Source organism: Mchenga conophoros, linkage group LG3, assembly GCF_057382185.1.
Source record: "Mchenga conophoros isolate Kocher_MC1m ecotype Shallow Benthic linkage group LG3, M_conophoros_male_GT1.1, whole genome shotgun sequence".
NCBI lineage: Eukaryota > Metazoa > Chordata > Actinopteri > Cichliformes > Cichlidae > Mchenga > Mchenga conophoros.
This window is the reverse complement of record NC_140528.1, coordinates 10357067-10372303: the sequence shown is the minus strand read 5'-3', so window position 1 is coordinate 10372303 and position 15237 is coordinate 10357067. Positions and strand designations below refer to the sequence as shown.

The window sequence follows — 15237 nt, the reverse complement described above, 5'->3', positions numbered from 1 at the left end:
GTGACACAGAGTGCATGTGTGTCTGTCAGCTGTTGTTTGTTGTGAAGGATGGAACAAATGAACACACACTTTTAGAGAAATCTGAAAAAGCAACACGTGCTTGGGCTCCTTCTGTGCTCGTCTTCATTAATGCTGATCTTTCTTTCCTGTTTGTTCTTTGGCACAAGCTTCAGTCTTTTCTCCCAGGGCTCCTTCACACTTAGAAACACACCTACATTCATTTATACACAAACATCATGAAACAAAGGCTTTGTAAAAGAGGACATGAGATCCTCTCTGAACAGCACATTCATATCAAACACAGGACTGAACAGGATATACTGAGTCTGTGCTGTTTTCATTGTTACTTGCTGAGTATTTTTCCAGTGTTTGAAATGTGACTCAAGTCTGATTCTTCTACTGTGTGTGAACTCTAAGCAGCTGCATTAAACAGCTGCTTTTCAAACCAGGCTCAATCCTATGACTCTGTGAATGTAAACTTTTGTCACCTGCATGAATAACAATCCTTGATCTATCAGGACTGCAGTGCTCCTGTGATCCCAGCTTATAGATGGAGGCTAGCATGAGAGGCTCAGCAGCTAAAGCAGCACACCTGGGTCTCCCAGCCTATTAAAAGCAGCCCTTTGCTTCACCTGCTTCACTAAACATTATTATTATTATTTAAGCAGAGTGGTGTGATTCATGTAGGCATTGCTGTGTGACAGGAGGACTTTTCTTGAAACAGCTCGTGTGACGTGAGCTGACGTAAAAACAGTGATGTTAGCTTGATTCTCTTGGCTAAAACTATTTTAAAAAGAGGGTCAATCATGCAAATCTGCCAATAGAAGCCAAAGTTACAGCCCCTCAGAGTTTAAAGAGAAAAGGCCCGTTTCCAACACTCGGTTGTGCAAAGGGAAACAGGCCCACAGTGCCTGAGTGTGTGGGTAATTCTTCAAATAATATTCAAAAGCAAACATTTTTAAGCATGTAAATAAAATTCAATCATTTCTGCTCTTCAATACCTAAGAAATGAAAACTGGCAGATGGTCCCAAAATGTGAAACGCCTGGCTATCTGTGCATTTAGTGCTGCAAGTTTTCACTGTTTACCTTCAGAAGCATAAATCTCTGCACAGATAATGTTCATATGTGGATTCCTGGTTTTCTGCAGTTAATTGTGACCCAAAGCGTATTTTTAAAGTGGTTCCAGGCAATAAAGTCTAAAAATAAATACATCTACTTCCTTTTTCTGTGTTCCAGCCTCAGTGACTCTGACACAGTGCTGTAATATTTACACCTCTGATGAAAGCAGAGTTTGTAGTTGCAGAGAAATACTCGACTCATTTTGGGCATTTACGAGCAGGAACCTCAGAAAGCCCCTCGCTGCTTCACTGGTTAAGAAGCAAAGCAAACATTAGTTCACAGTGATGTTAATTAAGGCCCAAAGTTTAGGAACGAACGTCAGCACTTCACTAATGAATGTAATGCTGATTCATGTGCTTGTTTTGTAATGTGCATGTTGTGCGTTGCTATTTCCCATATTCTTTGGCACTGATAGATGAAGAGTCTCAGGCAGGACCGAGGCTGCCAGCTGCTGACAGTGAGCAGGGAGAGAGCAGCAGAAGCTGGGCAAGAGCAGGGCACCTTCAGCCCCCTTCATCAGTCAGAAATCATTTGGGTGTCTGTGTGAAATGTCTGATTTTAAAAATCTTTTTGTAGACATATTTATTAAATGTTTAACAATTATATAGAAGAAAGACAATGTAAAGAACAAAACATGACAAAACAAAAATGAGTTGAAGTTATGAACTGTTTCTGAGAGACAAATAACACCAGGATCCTTTTTGTGTAGCTGACAGCTGGTAACTGTGCAGGGGCGGGTCTAGCAAAGTGTTGCCAGGGGGGCAGGTAGGGCATTAACAGGGAGAGGGGGGCACAAAGACATACTTTTCTTTCTTGTTCTCATTCAAAATGTCTCACTTTTAATAAATAATTATCTGAATCTTACAACAAACGTTTCCATCTGATGTAAAATGTATAGAAATCCATTATTGTACATAGTCATTTTTTAGGGTCCCATCATAATTTCTTCAGAAGTAAGTACTGCATATGATGCCAGTGTTTCCCACATTTTCTAGATTCTGCACCAGTACTGTGTGTAAAATGCATCAAAAAGTCCGTTTGATTCTTTCTCAGCTGTCTTTCTGTCTCCTTTCACTTTTTAAAGGTTGCCATGTTAGAAAACATATTTTGCCCTGCCGTGCTGTTTATTGATGTGGCAAATGAAAGGTTTATGAAAATATATCTAAATCTGTCATCAGTAATCAGCAATGATCATGTCTCACCTCTAGTCTCTGTCTTAATGTCAGGTTTCCACCGTGTGTTGTAGATGTTCAGGAGGTTAACTCGACCAACAGTCTACTTCCTGTTTAGAATACCAGGACAGGGAGGATGGTGCAGGTTTAAGTTTATTAGACTGATGCATGTATACCAACAAGACAGCGTCCATCACTGTGACAACAGCGTTTGTTTTCATTCAAAGGCTTCATGGTTTTTCCTTTAATACCTGGGGGGCCGGTCTCCAGTCAAAATGCCCGGGACCATTTTTTGTCCCAGTCCAGCCCTGGTGTTAGATCTGCATGCAGTGTCAATGAGACGATCAACAACAGATCAGACAAAACACTCAGGCGGACACTCCTCTGTAGAAGGAAACATGGAAAGTGTGAGGTAATCAGTGCACAACATCACTTTGTATTTCAGGCTGTTTTTATATAGAACTTCAGCACCAATGTAAAAGTTCTGGTTTTAGGAAGATGAAGAACATTTTCAGGAAGGATGCCGTCTGCAAGCAGAGCTGCTTGAACCTCAGCGCTGAGGTCCAGACTACTTCCTGTGAAGCCACGTGATGTAAATCTGCTGCTGTAACTTCACAGTTTACTGAAGCTAAATGCAACGTTACCATATAATCTGTTTTCAACAAAGGTTTCACTCCGTCCGGTGTTGATGGAATGATTCAGGCCGTACTCGTCAGGCTTCCCGTCGACCACACGCATTTCAGTCACAAACCCCGTGACTGACAACAAGGGAAACAGCAGAAGAAAAGATGTGAAAAATACTGGATGATGATGATGGAGGATTAACCGCGGTGGCTAAACTGTTTCCTGTCTTTGTGGGCGTACTCACAGGGAAGTTTCCAGGCACGTCAGTCTTGGTGGCTAAAGTCTCCATTTTCCAACATGTATCGCTACAGGTGCAAAGACACAACATTAATCATCAGTGTAAATATTTTAATGCTGTCCAAACGGTGTTTGCTTTGTCTGTCCTCTCGCGCTCACAGAGGAAACGAGGACGCCACCTTCAACCCATCTTCAGTTGGCTCAACCATGGCCGGACTTCCTGTTGGCTTTGTGACAGCAAACCACTTGAAATGAGAGCAAACTGCAGTCAAGCAGCACTTACAGCAACCTGTGGACACGCAAATGGAAAGCACTGAGAATCATACAGAAGCATAAGAGCTGTTTATTGTAACACGTGTGTGTGTGTGTGTGTGTGTGTGTGTGTGTGTGTGTGTGTGTGTGTGTGTGTGTGTGTGTGTGTGTGTGTGTGTGTGTGTGTGTGTGCACATTAATAACACACTGATGTATGTTAGTTTGATTTATGCTATATCTGAGAAAACAACTGCAGAATTTTACATCAAAGTTTCCAAAGCTGATGTTTTGTTGTTCACTCTGTTTTATATTCATATAGTTTGTTGTTTTTAAATCAGTGGACAAAATAAATATTATCACACAAAATCCAGGGTGAAACATAACCAAATAACCTAAATGGTGAAGTCATTATAGAAGTACATGTTGCAAAGGTCAGCCTCCTGTATAGACTGCTAAACTGTCTGGGGGGGCCCTGCCTGTCCTCGTTGGTTAAGCTCCACCCCTTTTCCATAAGACGGAGACATTTGTATGAAAATAGATGGGCAGTAAAATAAAAAATAAAAAATATTATGGATGACTCTGTAAATCAAAGTCCGCCTGAGGCAGAAGCACCACTCGCAGAAGGGCACGAAGTGAAGCCATAGCTGCTGAAGAGTGAAGACGTGATGATGGAGGAGATCACAGATGAAGATCTGCTGCCTGCTGACTCTTTATATAGAAGAGTGAGACTATCTCCCCACCAGCAGCTGCACTTATACAAACCCCAGGTGCTGGGATGGCTTTGAACATGTGACATTTTCTGCAAACACATGGACAGTTTCATAACCACAAAGATTATTCCTGCAGCGGCAGAATCGTATCCACTGTGTGAGAGGTGAACGTCAGACAGTTCTTAGAAAATGTAGTTTCTCTTTAAGCTTTTAACGTCTCTTTTACCCCCATTTGTTTAAAACTACTTGACAGCCCTTCATGTCAGAGGTTTATTACCTGTGCAGGATGGAGCACATGGTCTCAGTCAGGCTGGACACGATCACTCCTACAGGAAGTAAATGTGATTTTATTTCACCTGTGAAATGATGAAAAACAGCAGAATAGCTCACGCTAACAAACGGGTGTTGAAATGTTTCATTTTCTGCTGTTTCACAGGTCAAAAAGGGCGTCGAAGCAAACTGAAGCTGAGCTGCTGCTGCTGTTGTAGTGCAGCATCTGCTGTGTGCTTCATCAGAGAACCTTCTGTACACAGCAGACAGAGGCTGCTGCCACTGAAGTCCATCTGCTAGAGAGCTTTAAACACTGGTTATTGAAGTGGCTTTGATGATACTGATACACAGTCTTTGCTGCTGTCACAGGACAGGGATCCACCAGGGAGTAGTTGTCAGGATAAAGAGCCTTCGCTTCTCTAAATATAAACTGGATACTTGTAGGAAACTTTGGGAAGCAGCATTTTTCCTCATATCGTCTAAACTGAAGTTAGCTCAGGTGCTTCTTCCATACTTGCTCTGCAGAAAGCCAAAGAGTTTGGAGCTCTGCAAACATTTGCAGCACAGCTGGATGTTTGTAACTTTGGTCACCTCTGTATCATCCCTCAGATTCTTTCTGCACAGCTTTGAAACCACGACAGCACGAGTGATGCTGAGGAGACGTCCAGTTTAAACAGACCTTTATTCCTGGAACACAAACACATGAAGTGATGCTGCTAAAGAAGAACATTTAATCGCACTAATGAATCAAGCATCTGTTTGTCTGTCAGTCTGTCAACAGTTCCTCTGATCGACTTCAGACTTGGTGGGTATTTTGTTTTTGCAGCGGTCAAAGTCGATCAGCGTGTTGCTTTGTCTGCTGTAAATCTGCCTGTACAAAGGGAAACATGCATGTTTTAGATGCAAACTCACAACATGGCTGCATTTTTGTGATTATGTGTATTTTATATTGATTTATTCTATTATGTTTTGTATATGAATCTTTACAAGTGTGTCGATACAAAGGCTTGATTAAAACAAAGGTCTCAGCTGTGCTGTTAGGGATGCTCTCATATTTGTTTCAAATGTAATAAATCAAAGGATTTCAGGCTTTTCATCCTTTTTATTTGTTTGGTTCTAACAGCAGGTGGATAAAAACATGCAGGTGATGAATATAATTGTGTGATATTATGAGCATTGTGAATAAAGAAAGAGCAGAGATAGTAAAAAGGAAACAGGTGATGGACGTGAGATTTTCAGAACAAAAGCTCCTCAGTGAGACGATCACCTGGACACAAGGTCAGGCAGCTGGGACTCATCTAGAGAGCAAAATGGAAAAGTGATCTGTGCAGAACATCACTGTTGATTGCAGTTATTTACATCAGACTTCTCTGAGATAAGAGCACCATTTGTGGGAAAGATGACAGTATTTCCAGGCTGGATGCTGTTTGCAGGGAGAACTGAATGAAAGTCTCCTGCACCTCAGCGCTGAGGTCCACACCTGTGAACACAGATGAGGTCAATCTGCTGCAGCATGTAGAGCTTTACTGATCAGCAGGTTCAAAGGATTCAGCAGAGCGTAGAGTCAGAGCTAAACCTGGGAGTCACTCACGCAGTCCGGCTGGCGCATCTCCATCTGAACACCTCCGGTGTCGCGGCGCGGGCGTCTCAGATGGCCAACAGCCCCCGGTGGCACCTCCTCTCTCCACGCTGGTCCTCGGGGATTCCATCGTCAGGAATGTGCGGATGAGGGGGGCGCTCACGCTGTCGTTCCCGGGAGCCACTGTTGTTGACATAGTGGACAGAATTCCCAACATTCTGGCATCCCACCCACAGGTTAACCGGCTCATCATCCACATCGGCACCAATGACATCCCCAAACAGCAATCTGAGCTGCTGAAGTTGGACTTCCTCCAACTCTTCAGCCTCCTTGGTCAGTTGCAGGTGAGTGCTTTTATCTCTGGGCCCACCCCCACCTGTGGCAGAGGGATAGGCCGTTTCAGCCGGCTGCTCAGCCTTAACACCTGGCTTTCCTCCGCCTGTGTCTCCCACGGCTTGGGTTTTATTAACAACTTTGATGCCTTCTGGGAGAGGAGGCATCTTTTTGGGGCAGACGGGCTCCACCTCAACGCCTGGGGACGCCGTTTGCTGTCCGCCAATTTGGCATTTGGCGTACAGCACTGCCGCACATCGCCCTGTCACTACCCCAAACTGACATTACCTGCTGATCCGTCTGCTACTGACTGATGTCCCCTTGGTCCCAGCTCCTATATTTGTTCCACTTTTAACAGTAATACACAAAACTCTGGACTCGGACCTCTCTCTCCCACAGTCAACACAATTGTTATGATATTTTGATACCACGGTAAGCATTTACAGGATATTGTTTTATACAGGAAAACTGTTACTCAATAAGGCCAATCTACTAGTTGTTTTTCTCTTTCTCTGTGACCCAAGAATTAATGTGTAGGACTCACAAGCTGGTACCCCAAGGTCGAAAACACCACAGAGATGAGACCACTTCCTTACTCCCATCCTCCCTTTTTCTTTATCTCCTGGAAAAGGCTCGTTAAAGGCTAGGTGGTTTGTTTCAGAATTCACTAATGAAAGAACTCTGTATTCTATGTCTAGGAGTGTATTTTGCTGGGATGATCATAAATTGTAGCTGAGCTGATAAACTACACACAGGATACTTCTTTGCTCACAAGGCAGGAAGACGTTTCCTTATTTAGTCTGTACCGGTTTGAACTGGGAAAGCTGACACACGAACCTTTTTTCATCTATATAAACTGCTGTGTATCAAATAAACCTTTGAGTCGATTGGGAAGGCAACCTAAAGCAGTCTCTGTTTTCTTGTTCTCCCAAGCTGCTCCCGAGCTCGTACTAACACGCTGAATGGCATACCTGAGTGTTACTTTAAATAATTAGGAATCTTAGAAGGAAAGGACAAAACTCTGCTTATCGCTCACGCCACGGAGGAAACCCGGGACGGCAATTTCCTTCAATTTTGGTGTCAGAAGTGGGATTGCTGACAGAAGGTAAATATGCGTCTTTCATATTTATATAAAGACCTATTATACCTCTCTCAGTGATCGATCCATAAAAAAACGGGATATGCTGACGAAGTTTCACTTAGTGATCCAGAGAGATACACTGACTGACTTCCTCAGTCCCCGAATAAAGTAAATTAACCCTTGTGTGGTGTTGGTGGACACAGGAAGTTGCCTGTTGTCTTGAATATTTTAATTTTGTTTAAGTTGCTCACTCAGAAAGAGTGACACAGGAAGTTGCCTGTTGTCTTAAATACTTCTCGTTAAGTGAGAAGTTGCTCACCAAAGAGTGACACAGGAAGTTGCCTGTTGTCTTAAATACTTCTCGTTAAGTGAGAAGTTGCTCACCAAAGAGTGACACAGGGAGAAGTTGAACGGGTCTCACAGACCCGATTACCATACAAGGGTTAAAAGCAGTAAATTAAAAGCAGAAAGACACAGGAAGTTGCCTGTTGTTTTACGAGAAGTTGCTCGTTAAGCGAGAAGTTGCTCGCTAAGTGAGAGTTGCTCACACAAACAAAAAATTGCTAGCAATAAATTTGAAGTGACCTCAGCTGTGCCGCAGCGAAAATACTAACCTAAATCCTCCTAGCGTGTAAACCCCTCTGGAAATCACTGAACATGAGTCAGAATTATTCAAAGACCACAGACAGGTCCGATAAAAAATCTAAAGTACCTGTAAAACCAAAAATTAATAAAATACAAAATAAAGTCTCAAATAACGGCTCAGTATAACTCCCATTTCCGGTTACGTGTAACCTACGTCCGCGAATCGGTGAAGACGTCCATGATCACGTATCCAGAACATGCGGGAGTGCTTATGTGACTGACTTTGTTTACAACTTAAGAAGTTCAATGCATTCTAATTTATTTCCGGAGCCTTATCCCGAACGATTATCGCCAGAAAACAGGTCAGTAGAAATGTTGAATATCATTTGTGATAAGAAAAGTAGTCTGCTTAAAAAGTCCTGTAGAAAATATATGATAGAATGCCGCGACGTGATGCATCAAATGTTACCGCTATGGACAAAAGGAGGGTAAATAATGACAAAGTCGCCGATTTCTTTAAGAATCTAAAGAAATTCCTGCTAACAATGTCCAGAGACAAAATTGACTTAAATGCAGTAACTATGTGTAAACAGAAGCCTGATGAATCTATCCTAGTATTCATAAAACGCTTTATGCACTGTTGGACAAGCTAGAGGTGCAAATTTAGCTCAGTTTTCCAGCAGCCGCAGACACCCAAAGCAAAAATGAATTTGTGTATTTAATTTAACACAAAGGGTGAAATGTTTGCTGACACTGATAACAGCTTATGTTTTCTCTGCCCTATGTACCGACATGATGGAGAAGGAACATCCTCTGTGTCAGCTGGACCCTCAGCAGAGAATGAACTCAACATCCTTTTTGTCCGGTACTCTATGTCACACACTGTGCCAAAAAAACGTGTACAGACGCCACTAACAGGTAATCCCATGACTGGGAGCCACACTTTTGTTTCTCTCACACTGTTCAACAACATGATAACTGCTCACACAAGTGAAGGTCAAACAGTGATTTTGTCACATAACTCAGACATAGGTTACGAAATATGTCGTCACATACATCTAACCTACCCTATCCACTGTACTATTTCTGCAGTTACATTGCCAGCTGAATACCAGAATATGACATTATGGTCAAGAAGTGAGAATGATATAGGATTTATTGACTGTACACTTTATCACGTACACCTATTAAAACACAACAAGCAGTATATGTCAAGCAGCATCCCATTTCCACGGAAAAAGCCGCAGCCCTAGATGTCATGATAGGAGATTTATTGACTACAGGAGCAATAAAGCCCACACTCCTGTCAATCCTGTGCCAAAGCCTAACAAACCTGGCGTATGGCGTTTCACACAAGACTTAAGGCAAATTAATGCAGTCAACATTCCTCTGCCACCTCTCGTTTCAGATGTTCACAGCATATTGACATGCATTGCATACACATTTTACCGTGGTGGATTTATGCTCCGCTCCTTTTTCTCAGTACCTGTGACACACAGCCGTTATTTGCATTCACACATAGAAATAAGCAGTACACTTGGACTCGTTTGCCCCAAGGCATGATAGACAGCTCTGCTGCTTTCTCAATGGTGCTTCACTCCTCCAGGGCTGCACCCTGATCCACATGTGGATGACCTCCTCCTCTGTGCTGAAAGTGAAAAACTATGTCAAACTGCTACACACATGCTTCTCCAGCACCTCCAAAAGACTGGCCACAAAGCATCAGCAAAGAAAATGCAGTACTGTCAGACTTCTGTTCAATATTTGGGATTCACACTGTCTCACGGAAAACGTTCCATGACTGCAGACAGGGTCAAAGCTGTGACCTCCGTCCCTCGTCCCACTACACAGAAGGAAATGTTGTCCTTCCTGGGCATGGTGAACTATTGCAGACAGTGGATACCAGACTGTTCTTTTCATGACCACATTCTGCGTGACTGTTGTAAAAAAGAGAAGCCTCCTCGAATACTGTGGTCCACAGAAATGACTGCCTCTTTCAATGCATTACAGGGAGTGCTGACCTCCGCCACTCAAAGGTGCTGCCTGAATTGTTCAGGAATGCCGGCCTGCCTGAGGGCAGTAGCAGCTTGCTCTATCATGATAAGGGACTGCGAGAAGCTCACACTCTCACATGACACTATTCTACACACCAATCACCAGGTCACGACCATTCTAGCAAACATAACTACACAACACATGACCGCACAACGTCGCTCAGGTTATGAAGCTACACTGACCTCCACAGCAAACCTCACCATAAAAGCGAGCAGCACACCCAATTCGCCAGCACATTTATTGATCCATATGCTGTGTTCTTCTGACCGACAGGATGGCTCAGACAGGCTTGATGTTCATGACTGCATGACACGTATACAGGAATCCACAGCACCACGTCCAGATTTAGAGCAAACACCTATCCCAGACTCAGCCACAGTTTATGTGGACGGGTCCTGTTCAAGGCCGAATGACAACTCATTTCTTTGTGGCTATTCAGTGGTGACATTGCCTGACATCATACTAGAGGCTCACTCATTACCATTTCACTCAGCACAAAAAGCAGAGCTCATGGCTTTAATACGCGCCTGTGAGCTACATTTGGATAAGCATGTGACAATTTACGCAGACAGCCGCTATGCATTTGGCGTTGTGCATGACTTTGGCACATTGTGGAGACAGAGAGGATTTAGATCTGCTGATGGAAAATAAATTGCTAAATTGTGATTTTGTTAAAAGACTTTTTCAGGCTATACAGCTGCCATCGGCCGTTGCAGTTGTAAAAACGAAAGGACACAGTACAGCTGACACAGACGAAGCAACAGGTAATGCCTTAGCAGACGTGACAGCCAAGGCTGCAGCTGCATCACAGCTCCCACCTCCACAGGAAGTATTATCTGTGCCCCTACAGCTGCCACTTGTTACACTCCCAGACTATTTAGACACAAATGTTGATTTAAAATTCATACAAGAGCAAGCCTCTGCATGTGATTACACCTATTGTGAGAATAATGACTGTACCTTAGAAGACAGAGATGGCTTATACAAAATCTTAAGGGTTTGATTGCCCTCCCATATTCCCTGATGCCAGTCCTTGCCCGACATTTTCACTGTGTGAGTCATGTCGGACAAAGAGGGGTAATAGGGGCAATAAAATCAAGATTTGTAATTGAGAAAACATCACATGCAGTAAAAAGCATATTAGCAACCTGCCTAACATGTGCGCGAACTAATGTAGGTAGCTCAAAAGCAAAACATCAGCATTTACCACAACCAGATTTTCCATTTCATACATTACAAATTGATTTTACACACATGCCAGCGCAAGGAAGCATCAAGTACTTACTGGTAATAGTGGATCAATTTAGTAAATGAGTAGAAGCTTATCCAACATCAAAAGAAACTGCAGAAGTAGTCTGTCAAAAGTTGAGCAATGAAATAATACCCAGATTCGGAATACCTCACCAGATTAACAGTGATAGAGGATCTTCATTCACATTAGAAGTAATTCAAAAGTGTGCTAAAACTTTAATGACCTGGGTCAAATTACTTCCTCAAGTCCTGTGTGAGATTAGAATGACTCAATCTACAGTAACCAAATTATTTCCATTTGAAATAAGACTATTTCCAACACCATGGTCAGCTTCCAGAGGGGCACCGCTAGTAGAAGGTGATGTATATTGCATTGTCCACTGATGTTCACAACCTGGTAGAAAAACTGAATAATAACTATCAGAAAGTTTGTCTCTCTCAGCCTTTCCCCTCCACAGTTCCACCAGTGGAGACAAGGAGACGCATGTTGGAGAAGTCACTAAACCCAAGGACACTCTGGGAGGCCGCGCGTGTTCCAGCCCCCAGGCTTTACTGGCAGTGACGAAGAACCAGCATCCTCACAGACGGACAACCTCAGTGGATTCATGCCAGCAGGGTTAAGACCAGCCCAATCGGACCATCTCAGGCGTCGGATCAAGCAGACGACATCTCCGGCGAGCCAGCGCCCGGAACTAGAGCAAATAAACACACACGGGTAGATGACATCTCCGGCGAGCCAGCGCCCGGATCCAATGTACATACACACACAATCACTGATTAACACACAACGCCTGAAAGAACAACAACAAGGTACTCAAACATCCAGCAGGAACAGAAAGCCAAAAGTACCACATGATGTCTAACCTGATAAAGCCAGACTCATTTCATCCTGATAATGGAGAAAATGAAATGCCCATTGTCATCATACGACGCTTATTCTGTGTCTCTCGAACCTGGGACCAGGCCAGGAGACGACTGAAGAACTGTTTTTCTTATATATTGTCTTATATATTTAGGTTATTTATCATATCTATCGCATTAACCTTAGGATTTCTCTTTGCTATTTTGTATTGTAAACTGCAACCCTGTTCACATTTCTGCAGGTCATATTTTGCTGACTATACCTCATGCTCCATTTTGCAAGACACCTACTTAATGCACTCCTCACGCTCCCTAAAATCAGTAAATAGCAACATAGACGCCACTAATAAACCATCTTATGCGCCCTCTAGAACAGGAGCTAACGCCTGGTATGAAAATGCCAGAACAGCCGCTCGTGATTTAGGAAACAGTAACTGTTATGTCTGTTCAAAGGCTAATCCAGAACAGGTAATAGTAGGATACCCCATATCCGGTTTCCCCCTCACTGAGGGACTAGAGAAAATCAGCGGAGATAATGCTCTCTTTAAAGACGCTTTACAGTTGACTCTGAGCCCTCTCGACTGCTTACTTAGACACACACACACACCAACTAACCCTGAGACTCCATTAGGCGAATTATTGAAGTTATCTAATGACACCGCAGGGACCTGCGCCCCAATGAAACGCCCTAAGAATAGGTTAAAGCCCTCACTGCCCTTAGGACAGATCCCTCTCCATTTTAATACTAGTATGATATGTCTGCGCAGACTAAAGTTAACTGGCCCAGACACACACATAGATTATACAAAGGATAACTACACATTCTTCTCTGACTCCCCAGGTGCACGCTGTAATGAGACATGGCTAGCTGTCTCTGTGGCTGAAGTTGTATCATATCTGGAGGAACACACACACAGTTCAAGTTCGAGCAGAGAATCGATCATTGTTCCCCCAGACGGTGTATTAAATGACACTGACTGGGGGGAGTTAGTTAAATCACACATGGTCACGCGCCTAACTAGAGCAATCCCACATGCTTATTGGATGTGCAATAATACTCTTAGATTAGCTTTACCTGTTAATTGGACCGGTACCTGTGGTCTAGTAACCGTTGATGTATGCTGTACTTTCATTCCCAATAATACCGCTCCTAACGGTTCATTCACACAAGCTATGAATAAACTTGAAGCATTGCAGATAGAACTAATTGCCAATGCAGGTCACGGTCAGTGGCTACATAAGTGGCTACAGGACACGTTTGGAAGATGGAAGAAACTAATTGTAGCCTTTGTAACCGTTGCAGCATGTTTTTGATGATTATTGTCTGTTGTGTGATACCATGTATACGCTCTCGGAATTTTTGATATTAAGCTTCCTCGAAGGACTAGTTACATTTATGATTTGTTTCACATTTATGATTTATCTTTATATTATGTTATTACATTCTGTCTTTATACTATGTTATCATTTCATGATAAAAGGGGAGAACTGTTATGATATTTTGATACCATAGTAGCATTTACAGGATATTGTTTTATACAGGAAAACTGTTACTCAATAAGGCCAATCTACTAGTTGTTTTTCTCTTTCTCTGTGACCCAAGAATTAATGTGTAGGACTCACAAGCTGGTACCCCAAGGTCGAAAACACCACAGAGATGAGACCACTTCCTTACTCCCATCCTCCCTTTTTCTTTATCTCCTGGAAAAGGCTCGTTAAAGGCTAGGTGGTTTGTTTCAGAATTCACTAATGAAAGAACTCTGTATTCTATGTCTAGGAGTGTATTTTGCTGGGATGATCATAAATTGTAGCTGAGCTGATAAACTACACACAGGATACTTCTTTGCTCACAAGGCAGGAAGACGTTTCCTTATTTAGTCTGTACCGGTTTGAACTGGGAAAGCTGACACACGAACCTTTTTTCATCTATATAAACTGCTGTGTATCAAATAAACCTTTGAGTCGATTGGGAAGGCAACCTAAAGCAGTCTCTGTTTTCTTGTTCTCCCAAGCTGCTCCCGAGCTCGTACTAACACGCTGAATGGCATACCTGAGTGTTACTTTAAATAATTAGGAATCTTAGAAGGAAAGGACAAAACTCTGCTTATCGCTCACGCCACGGAGGAAACCCGGGACGGCAATTTCCTTCAACAATACCCGTCATAATCACAAACAGAGAGCAACAGAATTATCATAAATCCAGTAACTCCAAAAACAGTAATAACCTCCGGCCTCTTCAAAAATATCAACATCCATTCAACTCTATTGTCAAAAATCCACCAGTCTCAATCAGTATGGCACTTTTAAATGTCCGCTCTCTGTCGAACAAGTCTTTTATTATTAATGATTTAATTTTAGATAATAAACTTGACTGTTTATTTTTAACTGAAACATGGCTGGGCTCGGATGCACCAGTTGTTCTCACTGAGGCCTCCCCACCAAATTTTAATTTCTCTTTTTCTATTAGAAGTGGTGAGAGAGGTGGTGGGACTGCATCTTTAGCCAACAACACACTCACCTCCAAACAAATTTTATTTGATCATTTTACCACTTTTGAATTCCATGCTATTGTTTTCAGCAGCCCTCCAGTTTTATCTGTCACAATTTATAGACCACCTAAAGACAGCGCTGCTTTTATCAAGGAATTCTCAGAATTTTTAACAAACATACATTCAAAATATAACATGATAATTTTAACCGGTGATTTTAACCTGCACATAGATCATCCTTCTGACCCTGCAACAAAAGAATTCTTAAACATTCTTCACTGTTTGGATTTTATCCAGCACGTCACGCAGCCGACTCACAACAGAGGACACACTCTGGACCTGGTCATCACCCATGGGCTGTCCACCAGCGTGTCCTCTGTTGTTGACTTGGCTGTCTCTGACCACTACTGTGTGTTTTTTAACATCACCGGTTTTATTCAGCGGGAGACCTCGGTGCGAACTGTGAGGAGGCGCTATCTAACCTCTGAAGTGGCTGCAAATTTTACCAGGGTTTTAGACGAATGCCCCCCTGTGATTTTACCTGCACCCTGCGATTTGATTTTTAGTTATTTTAACAGCAAACTGAAGAAAAGCCTTGACTCCGTTGCTCCACTCACC

The 15237-nt window shown here is 42.8% G+C and overlaps 1 protein-coding gene across 1 annotated transcript in view; it reads right to left on the bottom strand.

Annotated features, from left to right (window-relative positions):
* The window catches only part of LOC146577218 (protein NLRC3-like), a 184246-nt gene that overhangs the window by 26743 nt on the left and 142266 nt on the right, over window positions 1–15237 (bottom strand). The gene's annotated exons all lie outside the window — the stretch shown is intronic.